This window comes from Podarcis pityusensis, assembly GCF_964106645.2.
Source record: "Podarcis pityusensis genome assembly, chromosome: 9".
Taxonomy (NCBI): domain Eukaryota; kingdom Metazoa; phylum Chordata; class Lepidosauria; order Squamata; family Lacertidae; genus Podarcis; species Podarcis pityusensis.
This window is the reverse complement of record NC_138034.1, coordinates 67,078,227-67,093,395: the sequence shown is the minus strand read 5'-3', so window position 1 is coordinate 67,093,395 and position 15,169 is coordinate 67,078,227. Positions and strand designations below refer to the sequence as shown.

General features: G+C 45.1%; 1 long non-coding RNA gene across 1 annotated transcript; it reads left to right on the top strand.

The window, feature by feature from the left end:
- Positions 1-4,220: 4,220 nt before the first annotated feature.
- On the top strand, positions 4,221-13,857 carry LOC308485472. The gene is made up of 3 exons (XR_013990545.1): positions 4,221-4,305; positions 10,972-11,055; positions 13,582-13,857. It is a non-coding gene; the product is annotated as an uncharacterized lncRNA (long non-coding RNA).
- Positions 13,858-15,169: the final 1,312 nt, after the last annotated feature.

Here is a 15,169-nt window from a genome sequence, read left to right as displayed (position 1 = left end):
GGGAAATGATATATAATGAACTGAAAAAGGTATTTAAATATACCTTCTTGAAGAAACCAGAGGCCTTCCTCCTGGGCATAGTCGGGCAATTGGTGCTAAAGAAGGATAGAACCTTTTTTATGTATGCCACAACAGCAGCAAGAATACTCATTGCAAAGTATTGGAAGACACAAGATCTACCCACTCTGGAAGAATGGCAGATGAAGCTGATGGACTATATGGAACTGGCAGAAATGACTGGCAGAATCCGAGACCAGGGAGAAGAGTCGGTGGAAGAAGATTGGAAGAAGTTCAAAGATTATCTACAGAAATATTATAAAATTAATGAATGTTAGAACGATGTTGGATAGAAATTAAGTGGTTTCTAGCTGTAATGCTTTAAGGGAATATGAAAAAGGGGTTGTTAAGAGGTAAAAATCTAACGTTACTATTTTAAGACCAAAGATTAGGATAAACAAAGAGGGTAAGGATTTGCTGAACCAACAAACTGAACTGGAATACAAAAAAGGGAGGTATGAGGAGGTCCGGGAAACAAGCTAAAGAAAAATAAGCAATGGAAAATCTGAGTGTTTTTAATCATTTTTATTTTGTATTTTCTTTTTTCTTTTTCATTTTTTATTGTAATATTTTTAAAAAAATCCTAATAAATATCTTATATATAAAAAAAGAAAACTCCTGATGTTTTGCTGGGATTGTACATGCTTTGCTGGTCACAACGGTTGAAGCGTGGTGGCATAGCAACAGATAGCAGGCCCATGTTGGACAGGTCGTGGGCCAACTGACCTACACAAGTCGTGACATATGTGTGGGTGTGAATCCGGGCCCCACCCCTTTCCACACATCCTAATGTAGAAGAAAGAAGACTCGTCAGTGGTGGCTGGTGGGGCATAAGGCAGGGAGGTCAACAGCAGGGGGCGCCCAAGCCAGCAGCTGGCAGAGCTGACTCATCCTCCTTGCTAAGTTCTATAAGGGGCAAACCTAAGGAGGAGGGAGCTGGTGGGCAACACCACCCCCAAGATTGGTTGTAAGTAAAAAGGCAGGCAGGTGTGGGCAGGGAGAGTGGCTGCGGATGGGCTGCAATGGGTGGGGCAGCCTCAGTGGGTCTCCACTGAGACATTTAGGTATGACCAAGCAAAACATGTCTCTACCCCCATGTTTCATCCTAGACACTGAGGTCCAGCTCCAAGGGCCCTCTGGTGGTTCCCTCACTGTGAAGAAGAGGAAGAAGAGTTTGGATTTGATATCCCACTTTATCACTACCCTAAGGAGTCTTAAAGCGGCTAACATTCTCTTTTCCCTTCCTCCCCCACAACAAACACTCTGTGAGGTGAGTGGGGCTGAGAGACTTCAAAGAAGTGCGACTAGCCCAATGTCACCCAGCAGCTGCATGTGGAGGAGCGGGGAAGCGAACCCGGTTCACCAGATTACGAGTCTACCGCTCTTAACCACTATACCCCACCGGCGAGAAATTAGGTTACAGGGAACCAGGCAGAGGGCCTTCTCAGTAGGGGCGCCCGCCCTATGGAACTCCCCCATCAGATATCAAGGAAACAAACAACTATCTGACTTTTAGAAGCTATCTGAAGGCAGCCCTGTTTAGGGAAGTTTTTAATGCTTGATGTTTTATCGTGTTTTTAATATTCTGTTGTGAGCAATCCAGAGCGGCTGGGGAAACCCAGCCAGATGGGCAGGGTATAATAATAATAATAATAATAATAATAATAATAATTACTACTTATATTCTCAGTAGAGTTGCTGTATTAAACTACAGTGGTACCTCGGGTTACAGACGCTTCAGCTTACAGACGCTTCAGGTTACAGACTCTGCTAACCCAGAAATAGTACCTCGGGTTAAGAACTTTGCTTCAGGATGAGACCAGAAATCGTGTTCTGGTGGCGCAGTGGCAGCAGGAGGCCCCATTAGCTAAAGTCGTACCTCCATTTAAGAATAGTTTCAGGTTAAGAACGGACCTCCAGAACGAATTAAGTTCTTAACCCGAGGTACCACTGTACAAGTTGAAAGCCAGCCTTACCAAAGAGGAAAGATCTTGAATGGTTTATTGTGCCCGATCGTGACCAATTCCTGTAAAACGCTAAGCAAATAGTACCGTAGACAAAAGCAGGAATTACCCTACTTGTAAAGAAGTCAGTCCATGTGGGAAGACACTTGTAACCTCAGGAATTGCTCTTAGGTCAAGGGTCGCCAGTCTTTTCAAGCCCAGGGCACATTTGAATCATAGCATGGCCGAGTTAGAAGGGACCCCGAGGGTCATCTATTTCAACCCCCTACAATGCAGGAATTTGGAAGCCTAACCAGCTGCCAAAGGTACCATGGAATACCAATGCCACAGAGGAGAAACTACACCAAAAATTTGAGATTTTAAGTTTCAAACAGACTCAAAAACAGGGCTGAAGCGCTCCTGACTGCTGATGTTAAATCTCAATTTCTTAACAGGGCTATGTTTAAAACTTTTTTGAGTTTCTGCCCCGTTTTTTGAGTTTGCTTAAAACTTAAAACTTCAATTTCTTATCACTACTGCCTGATTCTTTTAAATAGAGCTATGTTTAAAACTGGTCATTGAGGTTTTCATACCTTTTTTGTAAACTCGAGGAAGCGTTTTCAGCCCTGCTCTTGAGCTTGTTTGATATCATTTAAAATATTATAATTTCCTTCTGAGGAAACTGATTAGTTCAGTGAAACGAGTTTTGTAGCCGGCATCCCGTAAAGCTAGTTTATTTTTTGATTTTTGTTATTTAATTCAATTCTTTAGTCGATTACTTCTCGTTTCAGGGATTTTCATGGTAATTCTTTTGCTTTATGTAATTTCTTGGTTCCGTGACTGTTTTTTATCACAGAGGAGAAACTGGCTTTGAGCCCCACCCCACAGGCTAGGCGCGCCATCTATGCGGGGCCATGGGGGCTGAGGCTCCCCCAAAGTCCTCAGGCAGCTACATGCGCATGCGACAGGACGCGTTCGCTTCACACAAGCATGCCACAAGGCTTCCGCATGAAATGGGTTACTCTGATTGAACCTGGAGACAGTGGCAAAGGGTCATGAGCCCCTTCGCGTGTGCCACAGTCTCTAACCAACTTTCCCTCCTTCCCACACCATCCATTAAAGGCGCCCCAGACTGGTGAGTTGGGGGTTGTTGTTTTTTTTGAGCTTGTCCTCTGCAACATGTTACTGAAGCAATAGTTGCTGATGGATTTATTTCAGAGTGTCTGCACATCATTCTGCTGTATTAACTTGTTTCCGAGCACAATTCAAAATGTTGGTGTTGACCTTTAAAGCCCTAAACAGCCTCGGCCCAGTATACCTGAAGGAGCGTCTCCACCCCCATCATTCTGCCCGGACGCTGAGGTCCAGCACCAAGGGCCTTCTGGCGGTTCCCTCATTGCGAGAAGCGAGGTTACAGGGAACCAGGCAGAGGGCCTTCTCGGTAGTGGCACCCGCCCTGTGGAATGCCCTCCCATCAGATGTCAAAGAGATAAACAACTACCTGACGTTCAGAAGACATCTGAAGTCAGCCCTGTTCAGGGAAGTTTTTAATGTATGACATTTTACTGTTTTTTATGTCTTTGTTGGAAGCTGCCCAGAATGGCTGGAAAAACCCAGCCAGATGGGCGGGGTACAAATAATAAATTATTATTACTATTATTATTATTATTATTATTATTATTATTATTATTATTCTGTGATGCTTCTCCAAATTTTCTGTGTTATTTCCATTTGGAGGGACAAGTCTTGAACTACAGCGCAAGAAAAGCAGGACACAACCATGTCCAACCACGAACATTTGCGGCCGCGAAAGTTGCAGGATTTCGGGAGGAAGCTACAGGATGCCAGCCAACTGGAACCTTTCCCACCCCAAAGCTTTTGCAGGCGCAAACGGGAACCCTTGGGATTGGCCGAGACGTGGAAATCGCTGCTTGGCCAGAGAATGGGAGATCGGCAGAAACAGGAGCAGCAGGAGAGGGTTGTTTTGTGCTCAATGGGTAGGATGGGCTCCTGGTTTCTCTTTCCCATTTGCATCTCTTTATTTAGACTTGAGGAAGCACAAAAGCATGGGGGATTTTCAGACTCACACAAATATATTTGTTGATGTGTTGTGTGGATTCCCTCTCACCCACCTAATACTGTATCTGAAAGTTCCCTTTTCCAGGGTGGTTATAAAGAGAGGGTTCCCCTCATCCACCCACAAAGCACAATCGCTGTGAATATCAAGGTGCGGCCACAATGAAGTCGTTGATGGTGGTGTTCCTGGGCTTAGCGCTGCTTGCAAGCAACATAGTCCCTCTCTGTGGTGAGTAGCCTGGGTCTGCTTTCAGCTTTGCACTGTCAGTTCTCCGAATCTGAAGCTGGGCTTTGCTAGAAGCCAACCCTGGAAGGTGTTAACTAATTATGAAAACGGTGTTCTGAGCTAGTGCAAACTGTCTTTCCATCACTTACCTGTTTGGGGCTAGAATCCACAATTGCAAGGAGAACTATTCGTGTAAGTTCAGCGTGTCTAGCTGGAGCAATCACAATTTATTCTTTGGTTTGTCCCCCAAGGCTTCCACATTATTGCTGTCCGAAGGGGCTCTAGCGCAATCAAAGCCGGACAAAAATAAACCAGAGAATTTGCGGTGAAGAAGTTAAGGGATTTCGGCAGAGAGTTGTGGGGGGTCTGAATTGATTGGAAATGAAGCCAACATAAAAGTGACGAGGGACAGAGGATTGGAGCGATCATTCTATGATGTTGTGGCAGTGGGGAAGCATCCTGCACTCTCCAAATGGCTTGGAAGAGCTTGGGGAAATGGGCTGTGGGATATGGACCACTCTGCCCTCCAATCCCTTGCCATCGCTCTCTGCCGTCTCCCGGCATCTGCCAACCGAGGCAGCTGCCTCACTCTGCCTCATCTGAGAATCCAAAAGCAACACAGCAGGCTAATAATATAATTACAATACTTTTATATCGCTATTGAATTATATCTTAATTTACAATCAGATAACTTACACTACATACAGTAGTGATATAAAAATATTGCAATTATATTATTGGCCTACCCTGTTGCCTTTGGATTGTTAGATTGTTCTGTTTGCAACAGAAGGGATCTTTTTTGTTTCACTCTGCCGCATGGCAGAGCCGGCCCTTTACAGTGTGATAGGAATTTTATGGTCTTAGATATATGGTAATGTTCATAACTGCACATACATTGATCAGCACAGGAAGACCAACCTGGAACCATTTTGATTCCTAAACTGACCAAATGTTTTCTCTGCAAGGTCAAAGTGGAAAAGCCTCCCCATTGTCTTTTCCTTCACAAATCCTGTCTTAAGCGTATATCTGTCAAAACAAAAAAATTCCTTCCAGTAGCACCTTAAAGACCAACTAAGTTAGTTCTTGGTATGAGCTTTCGTGTGCAAGCACACTTCTTCAGATACACTGAAACAGAAGTTGCCAGACCCTTCTATATAGTGAGAAGGTGGGGAGGGGTATTACTCAGAAGGGTGGTGGGAATGGGTGATTGGCAGATAGCTGAGATGAGCCTGTTGACGACTCTTAACGACTGCAATAGGTCTTACAGGAAAAAGCAATTCCTTTGTAGTAAAACAGCTACTTTGAGATCTTGTATAGAGGAATTTCAGAAATAGACTGGAAAGAGAAGCTGCTGAATTACAACTCATTACCAAACTTAAAACCATGGAGAGACCTGGCCTGAACAAAGACATTGGATTCTTATCTCATTATACATGACAAAGCCATTTCTCACCTTCTCACCCCTTGCTTTTTCCTGTAAGACCTATTGCAGTCGTTAAGAGTCGTCAACAGGCTCATCTCAGCTATCTGCCAATCACCCATTCCCACCACCCTTCTGAGTAATACCCCTCCCCACCTTCTCACTATATAGAAGGGTCTGGCAACTTCTGTTTCAGTGTATCTGAAGAAGTGTGCCTGCACACGAAAGCTCATACCAAGAACTAACTTAGTTGGTCTTTAAGGTGCTACTGGAAGGAATTTTTTTGTTTTGACTATGGCAGACCAACACGGCTACCTATCTGTAACTGCGTATATCTGTGTTTGAATAAGGTGTGAGCCTGTGACCTGGCCCAGGAACTAAGTATTTATCACTACAAAAGAATGACCAGGCTACCCAGGAAATCCAATCAAGTAACCTGCCAGACAGGAGATAAACAGCGACAGGAGAAAAACAACATGCAAATGTTCTCTTTTAGACAGTGTGTGTGTGTGTGTGTGTGTGTGTGTGTGTGTGTGTGTTGTTTCTGGGGGTGGTCTTGATCTACAGGATGGGAATTTCAAAAGTCTTTAGAAGGCCTTGCATGCGATTTTTCTGGGTCCTCCTCCTTTCCTCCATGTGAGGGGAGCACCCTGTTGCAACAGATCAATAAAGATCAAGCGTACTAGCTGCTTTGCTTCTCAATATTCTCTGGTTGGCCTCTGTTATTTTCTCCTACCAATAGGGAACCTATGTAAGGACTCTATATGGGCTCTTGGATACCCCATAAAGGAAAAGGGCTATTTTTGTTTACAACAACAGCAGGAAACAAGAGTGCAAAAACGAGAGTCATAAAACAATACAGTGGTAGCTCGGGTTAAGAACTTAATTCTTTCTGGAGGTCTGTTCTTAACCTGAAACTGTTCTTAACCTGAGGTACCACTTTAGCTAATGGGGCCTCCTGCTACTGCCGTGCTGCCGGAGCACGATTTCTGTTCTCATCCTGAAGCAAAGTTCTTACCCTGAGGTAATATTTCCGGGTTAGCGGAGTCTGTAACCTGAAGCGTATGTAACCTGAGGTACCACTGTAATGTAAAAGAGTCAGTTCAGTGGTTGGTGGACACAGTGTCCTGGTAGGATCTGGGATACCGGGGTTCTGATCTGCACTCGACCACAGAGTTCGTCGGGTGACCTTGAACCCATCACACACACTCTCTCTCAGCCTAACCTGCCTCACAGGGTTGTTGTGAGGCTGGAATGGGGAGTGAGAGAACCATCTATGCCACCTTGAGCACCTGGGAGAAAAGGTGCGATTGAAATGTAAAATAAACAAACAGACACGGTCTGCTTGACAGAGAGTTTTTGGGTACCAGTGCTCCTCCTTTTGTGAAGCGAGCTATGTTTGCAATCTTATTGCTTGCATTGTGAACTTTATTTGATGGCTTTTTGTTTGAAATGATGTGCCCCAGGGGGAGGGAGCAGAGCTCAGCGGTAGAGCACATGTTTTTATGTAGAAGGTCTCCGCTTCAATCCCTGGCGTTAAAAGGGATCAGGCAGCTGGGGGAAGGATTCAGCCAGAGACCTTGGGCTTGTGTGTAGTCAGAACAGACAGTACTAAGATTAGAGATAGGGGAGAAATTTGATCCTGTTTGCATTTCAAGGCAAACGTGCCTAAATAGCACTTGCTGGATTAATGTGAGAACCGAAACTCAGCTTTCTTTCATAATTTGAACTTGTCTGAATCTTGCAGTGCAGTTCTCCAGCTAAGTAATGTGTACTAAAATGCATGTACTGCAAGTGTGCCTAAAAATGTATATTAGGGATGCAAAAATTATTAGGCAAGGATGTGTATATTTGGCAAAATTGCATTAAAATGCAGCAAGAGAAATATGTACTAACAGGATGGTGAATTTTCGTGATGACTTTTTTTACAAATTGCAAACCGATATGGAAATGGGGAGAACTGGATTTAAGGCAGAAAAAAGGAGAAACTGAGAAAGACTGAAACTGGCAAATTCACCCATCCCTAACTGAGACAAATCCACAAATACCCTGTCCTTGCAAAACAGGCTTTGCGTCTCTCGGGTCTCAAACATGTTGCATTATTGTTTGCAAAATTCATTTTTGCATATTCAGTGACTGTAAAGCTGGGTGGTGGCGGCGGCTGAATGAAAATTGTGATCACACCCATTACGTTTGCTCACAACTCTCACCAACTTCAGTGGAAGGTAGAAACAGAATGTATACATGTGTCAGTGGCAAGGGCACAGGCTCTCTCCACATGACCACACACTCCACAAATAACAGAGTATTCTACTGTACATGATGCAGAGCTGAAATACACTCAACTGTTTGCGCTGACCTTTGATTAAACGTAGAGAAGTTGGGGACGAAATTTGCAGAACCTGGAGAAACCTCGTCTGCTGGCAGTAAATTCCTGGGTCACCAGAGTCTGCCACGTATGAATAAACCCCCAAATTGAGAAAGAGAAGGAAGGCAAAATCAAAGATAACTCTGTTCGCAAATGTAACTGGGGAAGAACAAATAAATCTGAATTTGCTGTTTGGAGACATATAGAAATACAATGGAATTTCACGTCATTATACAGAAGACTTCACATTTTATTCTTTCATCTTAAATAAGATAGAAAAACAAGATATGAAACTTCTTTGTGTGTTTGTGTAAAGTCATTATATTTAGTCAATGCTTAGTTGACTGTCCTATTACTATTGTAGTATTATTATTGGTATTATTAGAAGCATAAATAACTCATGTAACATTAACTTATGTGTGTTTTCTTTTCCTTCCTTCCTTCCTTCCTTCCTTCCTTCCTTCCTTCCTTCCTTCCTTCCTTTCTTCTTTCATAATTTGTCATTCAACAATAAAAAAGAACTGCCATGTACCTAGCTGTATGTTCTTAGGGCTTATTCACATTTTGCTTGACCCGTATTTTGATCGTATCGGGTATTGTTTAATTCCCCTGGTTCTGAGGGCTTTTCTCATTTTTCTGCAGCCGTGCCTCTCAAAAATCAGATCTTACCCGCTGAACTGAAGCTCGTTTTTTAAGCAAAACCTCTCTTTGGATTTTCTGTGCACCTGGTAAGATCTGATTCGGCAGGTAAGATCGGATTTCGCAAGGCACAGCTGCAGAACAACATAAAAGCTCTGGGACTTGAGAAAATGAATCGGTACACAAAACAATCAAAATATGGGTCAAGCAAATGTTTCAAAGGTTGGGGGGGCAGGTGCAATCCTTCCTCTTTCCACAGCCCCTTTTGGGTGCTTCCCTCATGCAATTTCAATTGCACGAGGAAGAGCGAGGCTGCGCTTCCTGCCCCCCCACCGCATTTGATGCGCCCTTGTCGCCTGGGGTGTCTGCTTCTCTCGTGCTCTGAAGTCCTTAGGCTTACAGCAGGCTTCCTGCTGCAAAATGTTACCCTTGCAACATGCTGGAGGCACATGGGCTGAGGCACCAGAAGGGTCAAGATGAGGCCAAGAAATGTGACCCCAGTCTCCCATTTATGCCCTTGGAAGTGCATGAAGTGAGGGACACGGGTGGCGTTGTGGGTTAAACCACAGAGCCTAGGACTTGCTGATCAGAAGGTTGGCGGTTCGAATCCCCGCGACGGGGTGAGCTCCCGTTGCTCGGTCCCAGCTCCTGCCAACCTAGCAGTTCAAAAGCACATCAAAGTGCAAGTAGATAAATAGGTACCGCTCTGGCGGGAAGGTAAATGGCATTTCCGTGCACTGCTCTGGTTAGCCAGAAGCGGCTTAGTCATGCTGGCCACATGAGCTGTACGCCAGCTCCCTCGGTCAATAAAGCGAGATGAGCGCCGCAAGCCCAGAGTCGGCCATGACTGGACCTAATGGTCAGGGGTCCCTTTACCTTTAAGTGCATGAAGAGGAAAGCCCAACAAGGACTCAATGGGTTTAGGGTACACGCTCCTGTATGAAAAGGACGTGCGTTTATCCCATTGCACAACAGGCTTATGGTACAGGCAACTCCCTATTTATATGGGGGTTATGCTCTACGCCTTTGCAGATGTAACTGAAATTGCGTATATTGGGAGCATCCTGGGGAGTCTTCCTGGCTCACGAGGAGACCCTCTCTGGAGCCTGAAGAGGACATCCGCATCAGGCTCTGGGAAGGGTGTCCTTGCAAGCTGGAGGCACAGAAGGGCTTTGCTGAGGCCTCCCCGACTAACAGCTGACTTGCAGGGTAGCGCAGCAGCCTCCGCTTCCTCGTGCATCAGCTGTGCAAGCTGCAGCGTCCCTCCAGCTCACGTGCAAAACATCTGTAGGTCTTTTGCTCTTTTTAGGGTTCTGAGCACTGCTAGTCATTTATTCAGCTAGCCAAATATGTCTGCCCTTGCTTGCAGAACCAGCATGGGACAGGCAGGAGCTCTGCAAATTGCTTTAGGGATCGGGCTGGGATGTAAGGCAAAATGGCGCATCTCTTTCTTGCTGTTTAAGGACCTACTGTATGTCCACTGCATACCCCCTACAATAATAATTTGCTAAGAGCATTGGGCTAAGACCAGTGGAGGCCGCTCCGTTAGTTAATAGGACCCTGACCCACCAACCTAAGTCAATCTCACTTGGCTGACCTCTTTCTTACAATCTTGGTCCAGGGGGGTAGTACTGCCTATCAGCCTCCTTCTTCTTTACTATCTGCTGCTCTTGTGACTTGTCAAGCTCAGCAGGGAGGATGGGGACAAAGCTAGAGTTAGTTTGACTCTGGCTGCACCTAACGTTGGGTCCCTTACCTTCTGCCCTACAAGTCCACCCCTTGCTAGGACTGGGGGAATCTGGGCTCAACCCTTGCTCAGCAGTGAAGCTCACAGGGACCTGTTCTATCTGTTAAGTATATCTCAGCCTAAGTTACTTCGCAGGGCTACTGGGAGAATCAGTGCAGGGGGGCCTTCCATGTCACCCGAAACTCTTTGTAGTAAAGGAAGCATAAACACAGAATGAAATTAACATTATGCGTGCAGGAATCTGAGTATTTCTTGTGGTGTTTTCACAAAGGTCTTGCTATGGAGGGTCACCTAGTCCACATGGGAAGTTGCAAATGCCAGAAGCACACCTTCACGGCCTTTGGCCCAAAACAGATCCAATCCATTCAAGTCATTCCCAAGGGAATACAGTGCGGGAGGACAGAAATAATGTAAGTGAAGCCAGCACGCCCACATCCTACCATTTTGAAGAGGGTGAGGAAGAACGCTAATAATGACCTCATCTTTACGTTTCAGATTAACCCTGAAAAGTAAATGGCAGGTCTGTGTGGCACCTACTGCCCAGTGGGTGCAGAAATTGCTGAAGAGGCTGATAAAGAGGTACGATTTTGCATATTCAGTTACAGCTGGGGCTTCCTTGGTGACTTCCCTTGGCACCTACCAAGGCCCTCAGACCCTCCATTTTTTTAAAAAAGGTTTTTGTTTGTTTGTTTAGCTGCTTGGTGGAAGGGCTTGCTTGACTTTCTGTATGAATTTTGCTTGTTTGGGGGGAGATTGTAGGTATTCTGCTCCTTTTACAGGGAGGGTTCTGAGCTGTGCCAGTTTTCCTTCTGCAAAACGGGTGTTATATGTTGCCCGCAACAGATCTGCAGAAGTGCCCTGAAGCCTCCCAAAATATGAGGGCTTCCTGATTTAGGAGAATGCGGAGTTTTATTTGATAGTCAAGAAAAAATTCCAGCAACACGCAAATAGCAGTGGTCCTAATATTGTTCTCACCTGCATCCAGCCAATGTAGATATTATATGCTTAATCAAGCTGCTCACTGGCGCAAGAACCAGCCTTGTACCAAGTCAGGGCATTCACAAATCTAGCTTAGTATCATCTAGAATAGGGTTACAAGACGTCCCCAGTTCCCGGGGACAGTCCCTGGATTTGCAAATCTGTCCCCGGACAAATTCCATCCTCAGGATGTCCCCAGATTTGCAAATCTGTCCCCGGGAAACGTGGCAGCGGCAGCCTCAGCAGCCTGGAGCCAGCCTGGTAGTGCAGTTGGCTCTGGCTGGCTTCAGGAGCTGCTCACTGCCATGGCGCCCGCCATTTTCCTGCGCCACGGCAATGAGCAGCCAGCAGCTCCTGAAGCCAGCCAGAGCCAACTGCACTACCAGGCTGGCTCCTCCTGGGCAACGCCTGCCCGCCCATGATTCCTGAGCCTCCCCCGATCTGTCAAAACAAAGGGGGAAGGAGATCGGGGAAGGCTCGGGAGTCACGGGCGCGCGGCGCGCCATTGCCCAGTTTTTTAAAAAACTCTATGCATTTATGTTTCACAGGGTGCGAAAGAAGGGCTTTGCACCTTTATACAATATGCATGTGTGCTTGGGCCCAGGGTCTTTTGCCTCTCCATCCCCACTACTGACTCCCTGTTGCTACTCAGCTTTTAAAAAAGTGTTCCCAGATTCATTAAAAAAAATCTGGTAACCATAAACTAAAACAGACTATAATTGCTAGCCAGGGATGATGGTAGTTGTAACCCCAAAAGAGCTGGAAACTCAAGTTTGGGAAACACTGATCTAGAAGAACTTGCAGCGATTCTCCAGGGTTTCAGACCCAAGTCTTTCTCAGCCCCACCTATAAATGCCAGAGACTTAATCCAGGGATACTTGCATGCTCTATCACTGAGCTGAAGCTCTTCCCTTCATCTTTCATGCAGAAGTTAAGTCTGAAATTTGCTACATGGGTAAATGCAATCCAAGCAGCCCAAACTCTCAGTGTATAACCAGGAAAAACTAATGCTTGGCACACACATCGTCTAAGGCACCCCAATGACCAAAAAATTCTAGAAATGGGGACCTTTCACACCTGTCCCTTAAAATATGATTGTGTGTTATTGTTGAATAGTCCAAGTCACCTGAATCATAGGAAAAATCTGAAAAACCAAGCATTCTTTAAGGTCCCGTCCCAGAGCAGAGAACACAAAATCCCTGTGTAGATGGCATGAATCGCTGAGATAATCCATGCACGGTTTTCTGCTGAAAAGCAGTAGGAGGAGGTGCCTTTTAGAGGAGCTGCAGCGAGGGATGCTTAACCCAACACCCTGCTTTTTCACACCTTCTACACACCATTCCCATGAGGTTCAAGCTCAGCATACACCTGTAATTCTGCTGGGGAAAAGCAGCTGAGGAGGGTTGCAACAAGAATGTGGTTACGGGAAAGGGTCAAGTCCCTCTTCCCTCCTCCTGCTTCTCTTCTGAAAACGGTTCCTCTCCAGGTGCTACTTTTCATTCAAGAAGCAGGTTGTAGGGTGGTGGTTTTTGTTTTTTTTAAAAGGTTATGATTGATTTTCCTATATGTCCAGTTTAGCCTGAACACTAACAGCAAAGGCACTGTGCCATCAATGAGGAAGTCTGCAGTTCGGTCTACCATGATCTCATTTTTAAAGCCTTACACACCTTAAGGAAGTCATATGACTTCTCCCAAAGATTCCTGGAAATTGCAGTTTAACCCTGACAGAGCTACAATTTCAACAAACTGCGGCTCCCAAGGTGGAAGTCATGTCCTTTAAATGTATGGTTTAAGTATGCAGCCGTCACTAGCTGCCCTTAGGGCAAGGAATCTCTGCTCTCCATTTGCAATATGGGGACAATACTAGCTTACTTTGCTGGGTTGTGTAAGGATTATAAAGTAGCTTAATTTGAACACTCAGAGGTATTATTTTTACTTTTGGGGGAGGTGAAGGGTGCCCAAATCCCTCCACAACAACAAACAGCCAGGGCACTACACTTGTTCCTTATCGCTTCTGATGGGAGCCACTTATGAATGTGCCATCCTTACTGCGAAGAACATCTGTGACAGTCATGGCTTAAGTAATGGACTTTAACCAGTTTCTCTTTTACTAATTTCAACATATAGCAGCCAGTGACCACAAATGGGAGTCTTCCTGAAGGTGGAAAAATGCACAAGGAACCCGAAGAAACAGTGATGCAGTGCTGCCCTGTCATGCTTTCTATCTTGTAATTATATATATATATATTCAAAACCACACTTTAAAACCACTGTGCCCTTCTGAGATGGTCGAACGGTGGACATCAGTGACGGCTTTGGCTCATTTGGAATAAAGCACCAAGAATGCAAATTAGCACTAAGAAAGACAAATGCTTCCAGCAGCCATTAAACAATTATACTGAACGGCTACTGTGCAATTTCTACATTATCAGCAGAGACGTTGCTCAAAATGTGCCAAATAGCTCGGATAATTGGGCGATGTTACATTGCAAAAGGAAAGAGAGCTCCTCTTCTAGTTAAAGAAGCTTCCATTACTCATGAGTTTAGACCGGGGTTTCCTGAACTTGGGTCTCCAGCTGCTTTTGGACTGCAATTCCCATCATCCCAGACCACTGGTCCTGCTATCTAGGGATGATGGGAGTTGTAGTTCTAAAGCAACTGGAGACCCAAGTTTGGGAAACACTGGTCTAGCACAAATTCCAAATCTGAGCCCCAAGTCCTGCTCACACCTAGGCACTTGTTGTCTTCTTTGCAGGGCTGTCTTTCTAAAAAGTTTCCAAACTCTTGCCCTAATCGGAACGTAAGATCCTGCTGAATCAGGCCAAAGGCCCATCTAGTCCAGCATCCAATTCTTGCAGTGGCTGACCATGAGAAGTCCAAAAGCAGGACATGAATGCAACAGCACCCTCTCCCTCCCTGACATTCAGACACAACCTAGGCCCAACAGGCAGAACATAGCAATTATGGCTAGTAGTCATTGATAGCCTTATTCTTATTCCATTGACAGTCCTCCATTCATGTTATCCTCTTCTGAAGCCGTATCTGTGCCAGTGGTCCTTGCTATGTGTGTTGGGAATGAATTCCTATCTGCTAATACAAGTGTCAATGGTATTGTAAGAACACAACGTTTTGGTGGGTCACACAGAATGCAGAAGTCCTGCATTCGGTTTCAAAGAGGTGCCACCCAGCTATACCTGGAAAGCTCTGAACCAAATGCAATAAAACTCTAGCGTGGTGTAGCTGAAATATATACGCAAGAAGGACGAATAAAGGACATGATGCCTGATAGCCATTCAGGCTTATTTTCAGTGAATTTGTCCAGTCCCATTTTACCAAAGCAAGAGCTCAGAAGTCTGCACACATGCATGCAGATGCGTTCCGAGTTTGGTTCCCCCCCCCTCTTAAGTGTTAAGATGTATTCAGAGTCAAATACATAACACTAATGCATTAAAGAGGCACACCAAGGCAGCCTAAGCAAAATGCGAACCCTCCCTGCTTCGTCTCTGACGAGTGGTAATCCATAGTCTAAACCATGAACACAGATCTCTCAGGTTCAGAGAGGTGTATGGCTAATTCTACCTAAAAATGTAATGTTGAACAGGGTGTGGATCTAAGTAGTACTGGGGATTTCTGACAGAATTAATTTCTTCTTCTTCTGACACAACATGCTTACTGATAAAGAGGAATTAAATTCTTTGTTGATGATCCTGTTTGT